The sequence below is a fragment of the Pelodiscus sinensis genome, chromosome 20, assembly GCF_049634645.1.
Source record: "Pelodiscus sinensis isolate JC-2024 chromosome 20, ASM4963464v1, whole genome shotgun sequence".
Lineage (NCBI taxonomy): Eukaryota > Metazoa > Chordata > Testudines > Trionychidae > Pelodiscus > Pelodiscus sinensis.
The window spans coordinates 12,747,497-12,765,861 of NC_134730.1; the positions used below are offsets into that span (position 1 = coordinate 12,747,497).

An 18,365-nucleotide genomic window follows, 5' to 3' on the forward strand; every position below is an offset into this window, starting at 1 on the left:
TAAGTGGATTAGGCAGAAGAGTATCCTGCATCATAATTTAAAGGACTCTGTCAGCAATAATTGAACTAGAAAACAGGCAGCGTCTGGGGAGAGTTGTAAAGAGATTCTACAGCTCAGAAGCAGAAAATGACACCCCGCCCCCCTTTTGAAAGAGCATGGATAAGGAGCCAAGAGACGCAAGGCAAGACAGAAAAGAGGATCATCTGCACTGATACTTGTAACCTATCTCAACCCTATAGTCCTCCATTCGTCCAGACGTGTAGCCCACCAGCCGCAGTGTCACTAACCATACTGCTTCAGCTTTAGTTCTTCCCTCATCTATGGCTCCTCTCATCCACTTCAGTTGGCCTCTAGATATGCTCTTACCTCCTGCCAAGAGCTATTGTAGACACATGGGCTGTGTCTAGACTGGCCAGTTTTTTTCCGGAAAATCAACCGCTTTTCCAGAAAAACTTGCCAGCTGTCTACACTGGACCGCTTGAATTTCTGCAAAAGCACTGACTTCCTACTGTAAGAAATCAGTGCTTTTTGCGGAAATACTATGCTGCTCCCATTTGGGCAAAAGTCCCTTTTGCGCCAAACTTTTGCACAAAGGGCCAGTGTGGACAGCTGAGATTTGTTTTGCGCAAAAAAGCTCCGATCATGAAAATGGCGATTGGGGTTTTTTTGCGCAAAAGCACGTCTAGATTGGCCACGGACGCATTTCCGCAAAAAGTGCTTTTGCGGAAAAGTGTCTGTGCCAATCTAGACGCTCTTTTCCGAAAATGCTTTTAACGGAAAACTTTTCCGTTAAAAGCATTTCCGGAAAATCATGCCAGTCTAGACGTAGCCATGGATGTGGGTAGGTAGGCAGGCAGGGAGCTGGAGGCAACTCCCTAAAATCTTACTTCTCATCGCTCCCTGCTAGAACAACCTTGATTCCTGTTCAGTGGGACTCAGATGCCCCATTGCTTTATTCTTAGCTGCTGAGACCTTGAAAACTCGCTGCCTGTTGTATTTTTGTCCACAGGTCCTTCAGGGGGTGGTTAGAATATGATGTAAGGATTTAGTAGAACTGTTGTGTACATCTCCTTGAGTTAGCTGTTACACTCAAACAACTCTACACAGAGTGCAAGATAACTCACCCCTTCAGCAAGTGTGCATTAAGTCGCAACAATCCAGATACAAACTAGTGCTATGTCTACTAGGGATGTAAAATTTCGATTAACTGGCTAATCGCATAGTCGATGCAATTTGCATTGACTATTCAATTAGTCGATAAGGGCGCCTCTGCCTTTGGCTAGTCGTGCACATCCCTAATTACTACACTACAAAGATAAGTCAACCTGCACAGGCAGTCTGATTGGCTGCCTTGCTCCTGGCAGGAAACCGGGAGCCAGAACTCCAGTGGGTATCAGGGCTCCCAATGGGGAGCCCAGGAAGAGCTCAAGCCAGGAGCCTGGGTGGCAGCCCCACTTGGAGCAGAGACCAGGAGCTGGCTTTCTTGTCAGGTGGCAGGAATGACAGCCAACTGCGTCATCCTAACTATGCCGACATCAGCCCTAAGCCTCCTGTTGAGCTCGTTTTATTACATTAGCCTAGCAGGCAGTTACATAGGCGGGAGGAGCATTTCTTGTCTAGTGCAGACAAGGGCTAAGGCTCTCTCGCCTTTTGCCTGGGTAAAGGGCTCTGACATGGCTGTTGCAGTTCGGGCAGCACAGTTTAAATCTGCAGGGCCTCCTTTGGCCCATTCCAGAGAACTCAGTGATACAGCTACAGAGTTCAATAGGAGTTCAGAGTCGAGGCTATTCTACAGAGATGAGAGCCGCAGGAGGAAAGGTATGCCTTGCGCTGGGGCTAAGAGAGGTAGGGAGGTTACTGCAGATGCCACTGATTGCAGAGGAGAAGGCTAACCCATGAGCAATAAGGGTGTGTGAAGTGGCAGCAAGAAGGCCAAGGCTGGATGAGTGGAGGGACTGGGCAGGGAAGAGGGGCCCTGATGCTGCGGGACTGCTAAGTGAACTCAGTGCAGGTAAGAGAGGTAGCTCACTGCTGCCTCTTTAGTCTGCACTCCCTTGGATTCAGGAGGCAAGCGGGGGACATTCCAGTCTCCGGGATAAGTTAAAACTGCTCCGAGGCTATTGCAGCAGCCCAGGACAGCTCTAGCCACATGCTCAATGTTCCCCTACACGGATCTGAAAGAGGACAGTGAAGGAGTATTGTGCTGGCTTTACCCCTTAGGGGGAAAATCCCCCTTTATGTCTTCTGCAGGCATTGGGAGTCTTTCCACTGACTTCAATGGGTGGTGGATCAGGCCGCATGTCAGGGGTGTTCTGGGTGGCTCTTTCTGACAGGTATGCTGGTGTAGCCTAAGACACATGAGAGCTGGTACACAGAGGCACCGTGGAATAGAAATCAAGCATCTCTTGGTTGCTCTGCTTTTCACTAACTGCACTGGCCTGCACAGCAACTGCTGGTAGGGAGAGCACAAGGATGGCTTAAAATAACCATTGCTCCCCCTTGCCCTTCTGGGCTGAGTCTCTGGAGAAAAAAAGGCTCCCAAGCAGAGGCCAACCCCAAAGGGCTATTTTCCATCAACATCTAACAGACATTGGTTTGGTTGGGGGATTTGGGTCTGATGCTGTACAGAGATGTTTTGCCTGCTCCCTGATGCTAGGTTCCTTATAAATAAGGCCTTACACAGGAGGATTTGATCCTGTCATACGGAACAGACAGCTGTGGTTTTATTCTCTCATTACAGTTAGATAATTGAGCTATTTAGGGTATAAAAATCAGCCTCTGCATAAAAAGTGGCTGATTTTCATAGAATTGGAAGGAGCCTCGAGAGGTCATCAAGACTAGTCCCTTGCACTCATGGCAGGACCAAGCACCATCTAGATCAGAGTGGCCAACTCGTGGCTCGTGAGCCGCATGCCTCTTCTCCCCCCTTAAAGTGCAGCTCGCGAAGCCTCCTCCGCAGCTCAGGAAGCTGCCCTTGCACCCCTAGAAATGGCCCGTGGCTTCCTGTGCTCACCGGGGCAGGGGAGCCGTCTGGTGTGGCGATTCAAAATGGCATCTTTTAAACAAAAATTGCTGCTCAAAAAACAAATTCTGGTGTGTCTCTTTGAATTTTTTCCGCCGCTGTTACGGCTCTCTTCATTTAATGGGTTAGCCACCCCTGATCTAGGCCATACCTGACATATGTCTGCCTAACCTGCTCTTAAAAATCTCCAATGACAGACACTCCACAACCTCCCAAGGCCATTTATTCCAATGCTTAACCACCCTGATAGTTAGAAAGTTTTCCCCAATGTCCAACCTACACCTCCCTTGTAGTGATTTGCTTCTTGTCCTATCATCAGAGGTTCTGAATATTTTTTCTCCCTCCTTCTTGTAAAACCTTTTTTGGTACTTTCAGAAGGGCTAGTCCCCTGCAATTCTAAAGGAAGACAAAGGGACATGCAGGTGCTTGGCAGCTTTAATCACCTCTTACCTGGTTCCTCCACTGCTTATTGTAATGAGCCAGATTTACCCACCTTGGAATTAGGTTGAAGATTAGCAATTTACAACAGGGATCAAAGGCCCAGATCCTCAGCTGGTGTAAACTGGGATTACTTCTCTGATATTAAGTTCACTTATTGGTCTCCAGGTGAAGCATAGAGTCCTAAATAGCCTGGTATTGGCTTTCTCCTCGTGCCATGTGGCCACAGCTGTGGTCAAATGGGGGCACTTGAGCTGATACTCTTGTTATAAGGATGAGGGGATTCTGGAATTTGTTCTCCTCCTCAGTGTGAAATAAGCCAAATTTAGTAATTCCCTGTCCAAGTCACACTGCAAAAAACCTTGAACATCTCTGGAGAAGGCTGAGGGTCTGCAATCTAGCTGAAAAAGGTGGTAAGTGGCATAGATCATTTGAATGCTGTTGAGAATTAAGTGCTAATTACACAGTAAATACAATATTAGAGCACGAACAGCCTTGGATAAATGTTATCATTTTAAATCTAAATAAGCAGAACTACCCTAATTTACAGCAACTGGGGATCTGCCCCAATGATTTTAGTGGGGGGTTGTGTATTTGGGGCCCACTGCAATGAGGATAAGCTCCAGTGACGCTTTGCATATTGTATTAGCATGGTTGCTGCACCACTACAGGCAATACAGTGAGTCTGTACATTAAGAGCTTGGCAATCTTAAGGAACCTTAACAATGGAATTCACCAATGTACAGAAAGAACAAGCTCCAGCTGTCAGCAACCTGCAAGATGCTGAATAATTTGCAGCGTGTGCATTGGGGGTAGATAAAGCTCTTGCAAAGGGAGGGTGATTCAGGTATGCTTTCCCTGGGGAATTGCTCCTTAAATTACATTTGGTGCTTTCTGATGCCTTTCAAAGACAAAATAACTGCCCTGCAGAAATATCTCTTTATGAGGCAGGGACAGGTGGAGTAACAGCCAGAGAGGGGCATGACAATTCTGTGCCATAACAACTTTGGAGGCTTTGAGATTTGGATGAGTTTTTTGCATTGGAATGACACCAACACCTTTGGTGTCTGAAAAATGAAATGTCTGGGGTGTGGCTTGAACGCCAAGCTTTCTAATTTGGGAAAGGGTTTGTATGTCTCCTGGACTAGGCTGTGTTCAATTCAGGATGAAGTCCTTGCTTTACCTACTTCAGAACAGTTTTTCATCCCAGATCACTGTAACCACCAGGCTATGTCCAGAGTTTTTTCTCTTCCTTCTCCCTCTTCTCTCCCTCCCCCCCCCCCCCCCCCAACAAAAACCTCATAGGAACTGATAAGTCTTTGCACAGTGGAAGGGTTCTGACCAGCTCTAGTCATGAAATCCACTGGGGAGACCGAGCCAACTCCCCATAACATCCCTCCATCTCAAATGGGTTATAATAACAACAAACAAGCGTGATGTGTATGGATGTTATTGCAAATCTAATGAGATTTGCTGGGATTTCTTTCTTTTGTCATTTCCTTTCTTTCCATTGCATCACTTCTCTTTCTGCCCCCTGCCTGTTATGTAGCCTCCAGGTTGGATTCCATTATCTCTCAGTTGCCATGGCGGAGGCTGCTGGCAGTTGACTATCCGCGGAGGAGCAGGCTACAACCTCCACTTTGCCAGGAGTGGGAGCCAGGGCAGCCCACAAAGAGAGCAGCTGATGGCAGTTGGAGAGCGGCTTGGGCAGCTGGGACCTGTGCTGAATGTAACGGCCATACTGGGTCAGACCAACAGTCCATCTAGACCAGTTTCCTCTCTTCCAACAACGGACAATGCAAGGTGCTTCAAGCTTGTGTGTGACAGGCTACCATGAAGTCTCCACCACAGTCTGAGGCTTGTGTCCAGTTCTGGGTGCCACATCTCATGAAAGATGTGGACAAACTGGAGAAAAGTCTAAAGAGCAACAAAAGTGATTAAAGGGCTAGAAACATGACCTATGAGGGAAGACTGAAAGAACTGGGTTTGTCTCTCTATAAACATTTTTTTTTCCCCCTGCAGGATGACATCCCCCCTCCCCCCCCTCCCGCCTCTGCAGAGTCAGAAGCAGAAGCCATGGCTCATGGTGCCCCCAGCTGCTTCATGGGGGGCGGGAGAGGTGGCATCCTGGGCTCCCTGCTGGCCCCTGGCTCCCAGGAGATCCAGGGAATGACGGTGTCAGCCACCTCCAGCCCTGCTTCTACTTCCGGGTCTGGGGAACAGCTGCTGTCACTTGCCTCAGGCTGTCACCTGCCTGGTGCTCCAGCCTCATGGGGGCCCCCTCTCCCTCACAAGATTAGAGTGTCAGCACAAGCTTCTTGCAAGGGTGAGGGAAGAGGAGAAAGCCCAGAGGTTCCATGCCGGATCTGGTTTGTGGTAAAGTGTGCGCACTGCGCAAGCTGGATTTGGCATGTAGCCTCAGCGCTTTTTCCCCCTCCCCCTCTGGAACCGGTGCTGGAGCTCTGATCTTGCGGGGGGTGGGGGTCTTCCCACAAGCTGGATCTGGCATGGAGCCTCAGGACTTTCTCCTCCATTCCTGACCATGCAGAAAGCCGGTGGCATAATCTTGGAGGGGGTGGGGGGATGAGGCTGGAGAGCCAGGCAGGCACTGGCCCGAGGCAGGTAGCAGTTTCCCACTGCGTTGTGGAGCATCTGGGCCCTGGACCTGGACGTAGAAGCAGGGCTGAAGGCGGCTTCCCTATTGGAGCAGCGAAGAAAACATCTGGTGTCTGAGAGCAGTGCGCAGCACGAAAAAAGTGCCCCCTCATGCCCAGACCCTGCACCGCCAATACCTCACACACCCCCAGCCTGCTCCTGACCCATCCCCCGGCCAGACACCCTACCCAACTGGGGCCTAGTCCCCATCTGGCACAGTGTCCTGGCCCCACCCCTGATCCTGGGGCAGGAGCTGCAGTCTAGCTCCCATCCGGCCGCAGGAAGGGCTGGTGGCAGCCTCCCTCCTGCTGCTGCACGGGTAGGAGGGGAGGCTACAATCCAGCTGTGGCAGACTGATGGGGAGCGGGGGGAGTCTAGAAAAGAGAAGACTGAGGGAACATGATGGCAATTTCCAAATACTTAAAAGGCTATGTCTAGACTGACCTGATTTTCCGCAGATGCTTTTAACGGAAAAGTTTTCAGTTAAAAGCATTTGCGGAACCGAGCATCTAGATTGGCACAAGCTTTTCCGCAAAAAAAGCCCCGATCGACATTTTCGCGATCAGGGCTTTTTTGCGCAAAACAAATCTCAGCTGTCTACACTGGCCCTTTTGCCCGAACAGGAGCAGCATAGTATTTCTGCAAGAAGCACTGATTTCAGACAGTAGGAAGTCAGTGTTCTTCCAGCAAAATGCAGGACAATGTAGCACTTTAAAGACTAACAAGATGGTTTATTAGATGATGAGCTTTCGTGGGCCAGACCCACTTCCTCAGATCAAATAGTGGAAGAAAGTAGTCACAACCATATATACCAAAGGATACAATTAAAAAAATGAACAAATATGAATGTCCTTTTCATATTTGTTCATTTTTTTAATTGTATCCTTTGGTATATATGGTTGTGACTACTTTCTTCCACTATTTGATCTGAGGAAGTGGGTCTGGCCCACGAAAGCTCATCATCTAATAAACCATCTTGTTAGTCTTTAAAGTGCTACATTGTCCTGCATTTTGCTTCAACTACCCCAGACTAACACGGCTACATTTCTATCAGTGTTCTTCCAGAAATTCAAGTGGCCAGTGTAGACAGCTGGGAAGTTTTCCCGCAAAAGCAGCTGCTTTTGTGGAAAAACTTGCCAGTCTAGACACAGCCAAAAGGGTGTTACAAGGAGGAGAAAAATTGTTCTCCTTAACCTCTGATGACAGGAGAAGAAGCAATGGGCTTAAATTGCAGCAAGGGAGTTTTAGGTTGGACACTGGGGGAAAAAACTTCCAGTCAGGGTGATTAAGCACTGGGATAAATTGCCAAGAGAGGTTGTGGAATCTCACTGGTGATATTTAAGAGCAGGTTGGACAAACACCTGTCAGGGAGGGTCTGAGATGGTGCTTGGTCTTGCCAGGAATGCAGGGGACTGGACTTGACCTCTCAAGGTTCCTTCCAATTCTAGGATTCTACTAGGGATTTAGAAATGTAACTGCTAAAAATCATAGCGGTTACACAAGCTATGGGCTCTGTGGCATAAAGCTTAAATAAGCTTTATACTGCAGCACCAGCAGCGAAGCCACTGTGGGAGTGGAGCCAGCTGGCCCTGCTCCCGGGGAACCAGCATGTAACCTGCAACGGGGTTGGGGGCTGGCCAGGCCCATCATGGACAGGAGCTGCTCTAGCAGGCCCCGTGGGGCTGGAACAGCCTCCTGCCCCGGGGTAGGTGGGGAGCTCCTCCAGCTGTTACTGGTTAACTGGAACTGGTAAGCCTCACTCATTAAGAGTGAGACTTACCAGTTAAGCATTTACATCCCTCGATTCTATGATAAAATAGGGGTTGACCTAGCTCAGGGATGGCCAACCAGTTAGACACAAAGAGCCAAAGAGCTGTGGATAGTAGTGCAAAGAGCCACACATCCCTCCCCCAGAGCCAGGCACCCCCAGATTCCCCCCCAACCCAATGTTTCCCCCTACCCCAGGTCCCTCCCATTCTAACCCAATGCCTGGGTCTCACCGGAGTTGCCACAGCCATGCCCTTCTCCCTCCAGGAAGTGGGGCGTGTGCACAAAGTGGGCATGCGGCTCCAAACAAGCTGTAACCCTGAGAGCTGCATTTCTGTGAGTAAAGACCCACATGTGGCTCGAATCACAGGTTGGCTACCCCTGACCTAGCTCTTTTGCTCAGGCTGGGAACAGCTCACAACCCTGTGAGATGTTGTTAAGCTGCCCTATGCCCCAGGTAACTGCTGCTAGGCCAATGGAAAAATTCTTCTCTCGATCCAGTATTGCCTCCGGAGGGGTGGGATTTACTACAGCAAGAGGGAAACCCTTTCTGTCTGGCATAGCTGCTGTAGTTCAGGCAGCTCCTAAGATGCCATGCTCCACCCATGGAAAACGGCAATCTTCCCCCTCCTCCCCCCAGGCACAGGGGCAAGGCTGCTGGGGAATTACAATTTACACATCACAGTGGCAGCTTGGTGCCCCCTCCAACTCTTCTAGCATCTGTTCACTCCCTTGCAATCTAACATTCCTTCCCCATAATTTATCCTTCTTTATATTACTTCCCTATCTCTCTCCTTTTGCTAAGGGCGAAGAGAAATAGATTCTTCCTCCTCTCCATTAGTGTCTCTTTCTTCTCTTCTACCTATATTCCCTCCATGCACTCTCTGCCCAATGCAGAAACCCCCCTTCAATGGTCACAGGTGACTTTCCACCAGCTAACCTATCATAAGGCTCTTCTCTATCTCTCCTTGTGAGTGCCTGTGTAAACACCTGTATATAAACTTAGTAGGCCAAATTCTGCTCTCAGAGTAGGCACCCTGTGTTGCCACTGATTCTAATGGGAGCATGACTGGACCCAGTGTGTTTCCGTGCCATGCTCCACCTCTTATCTAAACAGCTTCTTTGTCACAGCCTCTCGCCTGTGTTTGTCTTTTAGGCACAGTGGTTTCAAAAGGGCTCAGCAATTGGTCGCTGTGTGTCTCCATTATCAGGCACCTACCATAAAATGTTTCATAGATAAATAAAAGCCTAAGCTGCCCCAGAGATAAGAGGAGACAAGGATGCTGAAACTTTCTTGCGCAGTCCCCTCCTCCAGGAAGCTCTGCAGTGAAAGGGGAAGAATGACAAATTCTCCAGGGAGATGCCTTCAGTGTAAATTACTAAGGATCTGTGTGAAAAGGTGGCCTGGCTTGGAGCATCTTGCTGTGTGATCAGCTGCCATGTGACAAGGGCACCTGCCTCACTGTCCCCAGAAACAGTCCATTTGTCTTATCTGCCTCCTGTGCGTATAAATCATAACAAAAGCCCTACAAGCACAGTCCTGTATTTTTCCCAGCAGCAAATATGGCCCTGGGGTCCCTCACCACACTGCTGCTCTTCAGCACAGCCTGTTGTCGCTCCCCAGACTGTCAGACTTTTCCTGTCCCTAGACCTGCTCAGCCACCTCAGACCTTCAAACTGGAATACAATACTGCTCTTCCCAGTGGGAACCACCACAGCTGCTCTGCTGGGAGCCTCCTCGCTCCCCTGGGCCTGTGTCCAGCTGCCTGGGCGTGGAGATGACAGTGGGCAAGCACCTCTGCTGCTCTTCCGCCTTCAGATCTCTGTGGCCGTTGGCTCCCACTTAAAGCCCACAGGCAACTCTTATTGCTGCCTTCTGCTGTCTCCAGCCCCGGCTCGTAGGCTGGCAGATGCCACCCACGAACCAGCTCTCACCTGCCCTTCCTGACTGAACCAGTCTCCTCAGAGCCCCTTGCAACTCCCCGGCTTCCTAGTGCCCCCAGTGCTGCCCCACCCTCTTAACTCGCCAAATGGAACCCCTTGTCCTGGCAGAGGGATCAGCTTCATTTACTGGGACCAGCTGCCCAATGACAATCTGATTCTCCCGTCCCTTACACTGGTGAAAGCAGGCAGACAATGGTGTTGCACTGGTTTTAAAGGAGAGTCATGCCTATACTGTACTTATGCCTCTTGCCGGCTACACAAGCATTTTGCACATTCTTCCTTCCCTCCTACTTCATAGATTTGAGGCCTTCCAGTGCTTCCTGATCTCCCCGGCCATCGCCACCATCCCTATTGTCATTGCCATCCATTTAATCTACAAGAGTTGGCTCCATGCCTCTGAGCAGCATCCTTGCGGAAGGGGGCAATGGATACAGAGCAGTCAGTGGCTGGCCTCTTGAGGAGTGACCACACTGACACCCACGCCACTCCAGCTGCAGCCCTTCCGATGTAGTCTGTTAATGCCAAACCTAAACTGTAACAGAAGAAAACAGAATTATCCCTACTTTACCATCACTCTGTGGTGTAGTAGAGAGAAATCTGCCTGGAATTGCCCCTCGTGCCTGGCTTCTTGCATTACTTTTAAAGAAACAGTACACACGTCTTCGTCATGTTGTTGCCTGTAATTTATTTCCTTTGTTCTCTGTCTTTTCACAGCCCCATAGCCAGTGTCTAGAAGTCCCATTCGTCCAAAGCTACAGTCAATGGCCAGCAGAGGAAAAAAGACTATATGGGGGGGGGGTATATGGGCCAGAATCTTTTCCTCTTTTCTGGACTGGAGGGTCCTTACCCCCATTGAACCTGTGCCTCCCAATTCAGGCCACGGACAATTTTCCTAGCATAGGTTGTTCTGGGGTAGGGAATAGATTCTAAAGCCATTTGTATTTACAGCAACTTTTTTTTTCAGACTCCTAAACAATTTCAAATGGAGGTGCAGACCCCTTACACATATCTGCGAACCCCCAGGAGCCCATCAACCACAAGTTGAAAAACACCACAATAGATAGTTGAAACGCAGCCTAGCAATTAGTATCAGAAAGTCATCATCAGCTGGAGGCTATTGAGTGACCTATATGAAATGAATTAGTGCTCTCAACCCAGTTCCTGGTGGACATGCTGTGATGGAGCTGCCAGTAATAACATGAATGCTGTATGTTTGTCAGATTGTTGTTTGCAGCCTTCTTGTAGCCACGTCAGTCCCAGGATATTGGGAGACCAGGTGCGTGAGGTTATCTTTTATTGGAACAACTTCTGTTGGCGAGACAGGCAAGCTTTTGAGCTATGCAGAATTTTTCCTCGGGCTGAGTCTGGCTGTTGTTAAGAAGGGATTATTGTGTGAGTACAAGGAGTTAATTCAAGAAGAGGTTGACAGCGTGTACACAGGAAAGAGGACAATGGTTTCAAATAGCTACCCATTTCCACCCTGAGGGACAGTGCTATAGCCAGTTTCTTTTTGCAGTGCTACCTTGGACACCCCACTGAGCTCACTGGACCTGTTCATCAAGAGTGCAGGCAGGGGGTTGCACAAGGAGGATACAAGTGCAGGAAAATTCGGACAAAGGACTGTTTAGCCTGCCCAAGACTCTGGATGAGAGAGGTGTTTAGAGATCTTTGGTTGCTTTAAAAACCCTTTTCCCTTGTATTGGGCTGTGTTTCTACAGTTCAGATTGAACAATACATTGTTTTGCAACCAGAAGTGCCAAGTCCAGCCAGGAGTACATAATTGGTACATACATTGCTGTCATTCAGCACCAGTCTAGAAGCAGGAGCATCATGGGATTTCACCCTGAGAGAGATGAAAGCAAAAGACCAGAGACCTAAGTGGGTGCCCTAAACCAAAGAAAGGATATTAAGTGCAATTTGCCCTTTCACTGCGAGACTGGCATCCACATAAGGAAAACATGGTCAGCCCTTCCAATACTATTGTCCCTTATGATGACAGATGTCTGTGCCTTGCTGTTTGGTTTCCCAGATGCAGAGAGTGGGCACATTCTCAGGGCAACTTGTTTTATTTTCACACACATACCAGTCTTGGAACAGAGGTGGACAGAAACAACATTCAGGGCAACACCTTCTTTCAGGAGTCTCTGTCCAACATCAGTGTTCAGGGAGTAGGGCTGCCTCAGGAACAGACTAACTAGAGCCCAAGGCAGAGAGCAAATTCTTCTGCTGCTTGCACGAGCTCTACCTCCATGGACCACTGCATTTCCATAGACCCTTGCAACGTCAAGCTAACAACAACTCCGCATGTCTTGCCTAGACTGGACATTTGCTGGCATACTTAGAAAAAGAACTTGTCAGACTAAGTGTAACTATACCACATGGTGACATCTACTCTTAACAATATTGCTGTAACTGGCACAGAGGTCAGAGACAACGGAATGGGCTGGGAGACTGAACCCTCTCATTCCTAGATCGAGGCACAATTCTAGGACCGTTCAGAGGAAGCTGGTACTGTTATCGGCCCTCCTGGACCCTGCAGGTCAGATCCCTGACTGGGGCAAATTGATAAAGTCAGTGGTTTGGGAACAATTTTTTAGGGTTACATCCCCTCCCTTGCATCTATCTCATTCCCCTCTGATGGTTGCCAACTCTTCCTGACTGGATGACATTAGTGGCAACAGTATATGGACTGTATGGTCCAGGAAGCTTGGCAACTCTACCCTCTGGTTGGAGCCCCAGCTGGGGGTAACCGCTGAGCCCTGGGCTGAGGCCAGGAGCAGAGTCCTGGACCAGTGGCAGGACTCCAGGTGGCTGCAGAGCTTCCAGAACCAGTGGCCTGGACACCAGGGCTGGCAGGCTGCAGAGCCTGTGGTGGTGGGGCCAGTGGACAAGGGGACCCTGAGAGCTGGTGGGTAGTGGCAAAGTCAGTGGGGCCGGGAGTAGTGCCCCCTATAAGCTGTGTGCTTGTGCAGTTGCTCCGAGATTCAAATGCTGCTCAGCTGATTAGCAGAGCACTCACAGCTTGATTTGTGTTTCTCCTGGTGGTGCACTGCCGTGTATGCCTTGGTGCACCTACAAAAATGTATTCATGGAAGGAAAAGATTAGAGGGGACCCTAGAGACCTGGCAGGGCTGCCTGGAGGCTGGGATCCGTGGCTGACAAAGCTGTTGGCCGGTCAGCAGGAGGGCCCCTTTAGTGTGGAGAAGGCGGGTGCAAAACTTGGGAGTGCTGCAGAATTCCCTGTACCTATGGATACCTGACGTCAGAGGAGGTGTGCTGATGTACACCATTAGAGGATATGGCCTATTGCATAGATACAGAGGTATTCGGTCTCTTCTACAAAAACTAAATTTGCTTAAAAAAACCTGGGGTAGGGCAAGGATCAGAAATGTGAGGCCCTGAGCTCTTTCTCCTCCAGGACCTTTTCCAAAGTGCATGGATGAAAGAGCAAATGTAATACCAGAATCTGCAGCTAAGCCCAAGAGACTGCTTGGGTTTGAGAAGAGAAGGCACATTGTTACAGCACTTCACCTTACAGCCCTGGGCGGTGTAGATTTTCTGTGTGTGTCTAACTGGCAGTGCAGCTCTAGCAGAAAGCTGCTTTCCTTGCAGTCACAAAGCTGCATTAAGTCCCACGAGTCAGAAATAAATGTATGCTGAGGGGCTTCCAAATGGAGATGAGGGGGTGAGGGAAGAGATCTTGCTTCCCCCACCCTTCCTCATTTAAAACTCTGGTAGCAATGGAGGCGGCTGAACTCTGAACGTGAACAAGTGAGGTGTACACATGGTAAATATCTGTCCCATTCAGTGTAAAGGATCTGATCACTAATGAGAACTTAGCAGGATTCAACCCACATTTTCATTGTAATATTTGTTTAAATATTAATTAAATGTTGTAATTAGAATTAGTTTTTTTTTCTTGGCCAGCTTGCCTTGTTTCTAACTTGGGGCCTGATCCCCACCTCATGTAGAAAGTCAACCTGGAACCTCTCTTCTTAGTGGGAGCAAGATTAGGCTTTTTGCCTTCTGTCTGGCTTCCCCCTCAGCCTGCCACATTGGATAAAATGCATCCCCCTGTCACCGGCCAACTCTGGTACCGAGACAAGCATGAAGAACTAAAGTCATGTCTGTGGGAAAACGGTGCATCAGATTGACTGGGCTGTTGCTAAATAGTTGGTTGTTCTTAGGCTCTGACTTTCCTAGACCCAGCCGTAATATAGCCTGCTATGGCTGGAATGTCCTTTGGAGTTTATACAGCAAATCCTCCAGACACAGCTTAGCCAAGAAGAAATACCTCTGGTCAGCTGGGCTGGAGATGTAGAGAATCCATCTGGTTTTCTTCTCCTATTCCACTGCCTCCCACATCTGGAAATATGTGCCTGAGTTTAAGCAGATGGTGTGGGATTATGAAAGGAGATTCCTAAGCAAATTCTATGTGAGGTCCTTCTTCTCCCCAGTGTCCTGCCTTTTACAGCTGACTTGAGGGTTTTAATTCGGGGAACTTTTCAGGTTTGGAGAATCTCAATTGTGCCCAGCAGAGATGCAGAGCTACATGTACTCTCTTTTCCACATCTTAGCTGGCCTTCCTGTGTGCTGTGCTTATTTTTTTTTTTTTAAGCATCTGATTTCCGAGTGGCTCAGCAATTAGTCACTGAAAATGTTCCATTACCCAAAGACACGCTCAGTGTCATACTTATAAATAAATAAAAGCCTCAGATACTGCAGAGTGATCTTGGGTCCTTCCAACCGTGTGGCTTTGGGGGAAACAACCACTGCAGTCCAGGGTATCAGGTGATCACAGTGCCACTTCTCTCCAAAGCTGTGCAGCCAGGGGTGTTGCATCAGGAGGGGTGGAATGTGGGAATGGCCTGTGCATCACAGTACAGTGATTAGTTCGTGCCTGAATGAACTGATTGCTAGTTGCAGCTTTATGGCCCTCCAAATTTTAATGCAGACTATGACAGAAAACTGAGGGTGGGGTCTCCTAGGCACAGCAGGAGCTATGTTTGTTAGTTAATGCAGACTCTGATCTAAGACTCTGATCTGTTCTGGAGTGGCCTAGTGGATAAGGCTTTTGGGTGTGGGGTGTTCAAGTTCCATCCTCCCTCCCCCGGCGCCCACTCAGGTAGTCACTGGGGGGGGGGGGCAACACCAGTTCCCCAGGGATGGAGCAGGCTCTGGCATTAGGAAGGCAGGATAAGGCATGCCCTGAAAGGAGGGAGGTGGGATGGGGTCTGGATAAGGGATGTCTGGGTCCACAGCAATATATAGGGCAGTGATAGGCAACATCAGCTAATGAATGGGCCATGCGAGTGGCCCTTCATGTCAGTGGGCCTCTCTCTGGGAAAAGGGAAGCTGGGAGAGAATGACCAGGGAGTCCACTGGGGGAGCTGCAGGTCTCTAAGGAGCAGGGAGAGCAAAAAGGGAGTTTGGGAGGTGAAGGAACCCTACACGGCAAGTAGAAAGAGCGGGTGGATCCAGTGTCAATTTAGTTTGAATTCAATTTATTTTGAGTGTGTGTGTGTTGTTTTTTAATGCAAATGCTATTTTAATGAATGGAAAAAGGCTCCCTTTATTCTCTCCAGGTTGCATTTCCTAATTCCAGCTGATCCTTATGCGCTGGAGCTCTCTCAGCCCGGACATTCCATGGAGCACGAGGTCACTTCAACCACATCATTTTTCCAGCTGCTGGGGAAAGGCTCATAGTTCTCTGGGACTTAATTATCCATACACTCTTGTGTTATCAATTTCTTAGTCACAAAAACACCTGTCCTAATATGCCTTTCCCCAGCCCATCTAAAATGATGCTGTATCTAAATTGAGCTCATACTATGTGTATTCTCTTATGGAATATTGTTTGTGTTAAGACCATTTTAAAGGAAAAATTGCTGGAATTGGAGAGGCACAATCCAGAAATCAGTAGGATTGTTTTGTCAGCATTGCTCTTTTCTTTTAAAAAAACAAACAAACACTAAGGCATCTCCAGAAACATAGGAATGAAACAGTCCAATTAGATCCTCTGATCCATCTCACTTCTGGTGTTGGACTTTACAAGTTGTCAGGTTTCATGGTTGGAAATTGAAGCTATACCTCTGGGGGGGACGGTGACTTTAGCACAGCACCTTAGACCATCCTGCAAGGAAACCAGCTAAATGCATCAGATCTATTTTGTCTGTTTGTGAAGTACACACGTGCTACAAGCTCCATTGGGGTAGAGACTGAATCTTCTGATACATTGGCATCCCATGGCACCTGGTTGATAATTAGAGTGGTTCAGAAAGAAAATGATCTATTTTTGAGAGAAAATCCCCCCATCATTTCAGTCACATTTGTAAAGTACCGAGGGCATCACAGGCCATGGGGGAAAAGAAGAAGGTAGCTAGAACAGCAATGGTGTTATGATTTACACTACATGCTTATTGGCACAGAAGTAGTTAATAAACATAAGCATCACAGAGCTCCTAGTTAAGCTGCCCGTTGCTTAGCAAACAGTTTTGGGTATAAATTTAATAAATATTTGATGACATTGCTAAATCGTGATGAAATCCCAGCAACCAACTGGTTCATCCAGCTTCCTCCTCACGCTTTAGCCCTCCCAGACCTTGCCCAAATAACTGGGTCTCCTAGAATATCCCTTTATAATCTCACTCTCTGCCAAGCACTGCCTTTTCTTCTGGTCCCTTGGGCAGTTAGCATTCTGATCCTATTAGTAATGCATAACACCTAATATCCCCCCCCCCCCCATCCTGTCACTTCCTAAAAACTAACAGCACCATGATCAGCACATTGTCATTGAAGATTTTACCATATGTTATTAGGCTGTAGCATAAAGGCTGTAATAGCAGCGTCCTTATTGAAGAGCTTTGTGCATCATGCAGATTAATTACTGTTGTAATTACCCTGCAGTACCATTTCATTGATTTCAATTAAAGGCCTCTCTGATTCCCCTTCAGAGTTAGTTTACGTCTAAATATTGTGTCTAGCCCTCACTTTCATGGGAGACTACAAACCCTTCAAATGAACATTGATTTCTTCCATCCCATAAAAACCGAAGGCTGGATTCTGATCTCAGTTATGTGGATGTAAACCTGGCATCAGTGAAGTTACTTTAGGATTTACACCAGCACGATGGAGATGTGAATCTGGCCTGCTTTAGAAATGCTGACTCATGAAACTGAGGCCAATTACAAGGCTAAAGTAAACAAACTCCTCATTGTTCTAAGCTTTTTACATTAATTCTTTCATTTGCATCACTGTTCCATAGCAGGGCCTCCATCCCTTAAGTGCTATGGGAAGAAATCTCCAATAAAGGAAATCTTGGATATTCAATAACCCATAGTGTTTATTCAGTTGTTTAGTCTGGGCCATCCCTGTCCCAGTTTAGTTCACTCATCATACTTTGTGAAACAGGGTCTGCTTTCCAGCAATATTTCTCTTCCATCAGCTGAGAAAGCAGAGTTGGAAACTGACTGGGAATGCTCCCTATCTTCTTCGTTGTTAATTCCTCAGCCCCTACCCTTCAGCTCAAGTTGTGAAAACTTTAGATTACAACACAACCTACAGAAGTTATGGCTGACAGTAGCAATACAGATGCATCTGGACAATCCTATCACCTATTTATTTGCAGTTAACTATTAAACACCCAAATCTATGCATAGAATATAAACAATTACATAGGTGACTTTATTTTAGTTTAATTGGTTTTCATCAATAATAGCTTGCCAGTTAAGTTCACTGGATCTATGCTATGAAATGGAGAGCAGTTTTCCCAGATATTTATTTACTGAAGTTTGACCCAGCATACGAAGATAAGAGGGAAAAAAAAGCCCTGAAACACTAAATGCCACTAACCATATTCACCCCAGTCTTTAGGAGGAACACTGCATGTAATAAATGCAAATATCCCGGTGGAATTATGAACACAGACTATTGTTTAAAACAAAATTACAGAACTGAAGTTAGATTTCTCTTAAAAAAACAAAACAAAACAAAACCGTTTGCAGTTTCTTCCCCTCCCAGTCCTCTCCTGCCTATGAAGCAGATAAGTAAAATCTTCAAAAGCCTCTGCATGGCTAAGGAGCCCAAGTCCCATTGTATGTAGGCTCCTAAATCTTGCAGGAACTTTTGGAAAATTTGCCATATGTCCTCAATTTACTGCATGTCATTTCTGATTTTTGTTTGAACTGCCTTTCCTGCCTCTCTCTAACTTAGACTGTTTAAGCCTTAGATTACTCCAAGTTTTATAACTTTCTGGTCTGGATTCAGCCCTTGCCAGGTTGAGACCAGTATAACTCCACTGTAGTGTATGGAGTTCCACTAGATTTGACATCCCTGCCTACTGAGCAGTATTTGCCTCACTTTAGCCAAGGTTTGAACTTTACATTGGCTCTTCTCATGAGCTATTAAGCAACCCAGCTATGATTACATTTAGCGTTCCTAACAGAGCCTGGTATCTTACAGGCACCAGAGTTGATGAGGGATCAAAACAAGAGCAGACCATTTTTTCCTATAGAACGAGGGTTTGCTTCCCCCCTCCTTC

At 47.6% G+C, this 18,365-nt stretch overlaps 1 protein-coding gene across 1 annotated transcript in view; it reads right to left on the bottom strand.

Annotated features, from left to right (window-relative positions):
* Positions 1-18,365, bottom strand: part of CDR2L (cerebellar degeneration related protein 2 like) — a 33,559-nt gene that overhangs the window by 14,497 nt on the left and 697 nt on the right. The gene's annotated exons all lie outside the window — the stretch shown is intronic.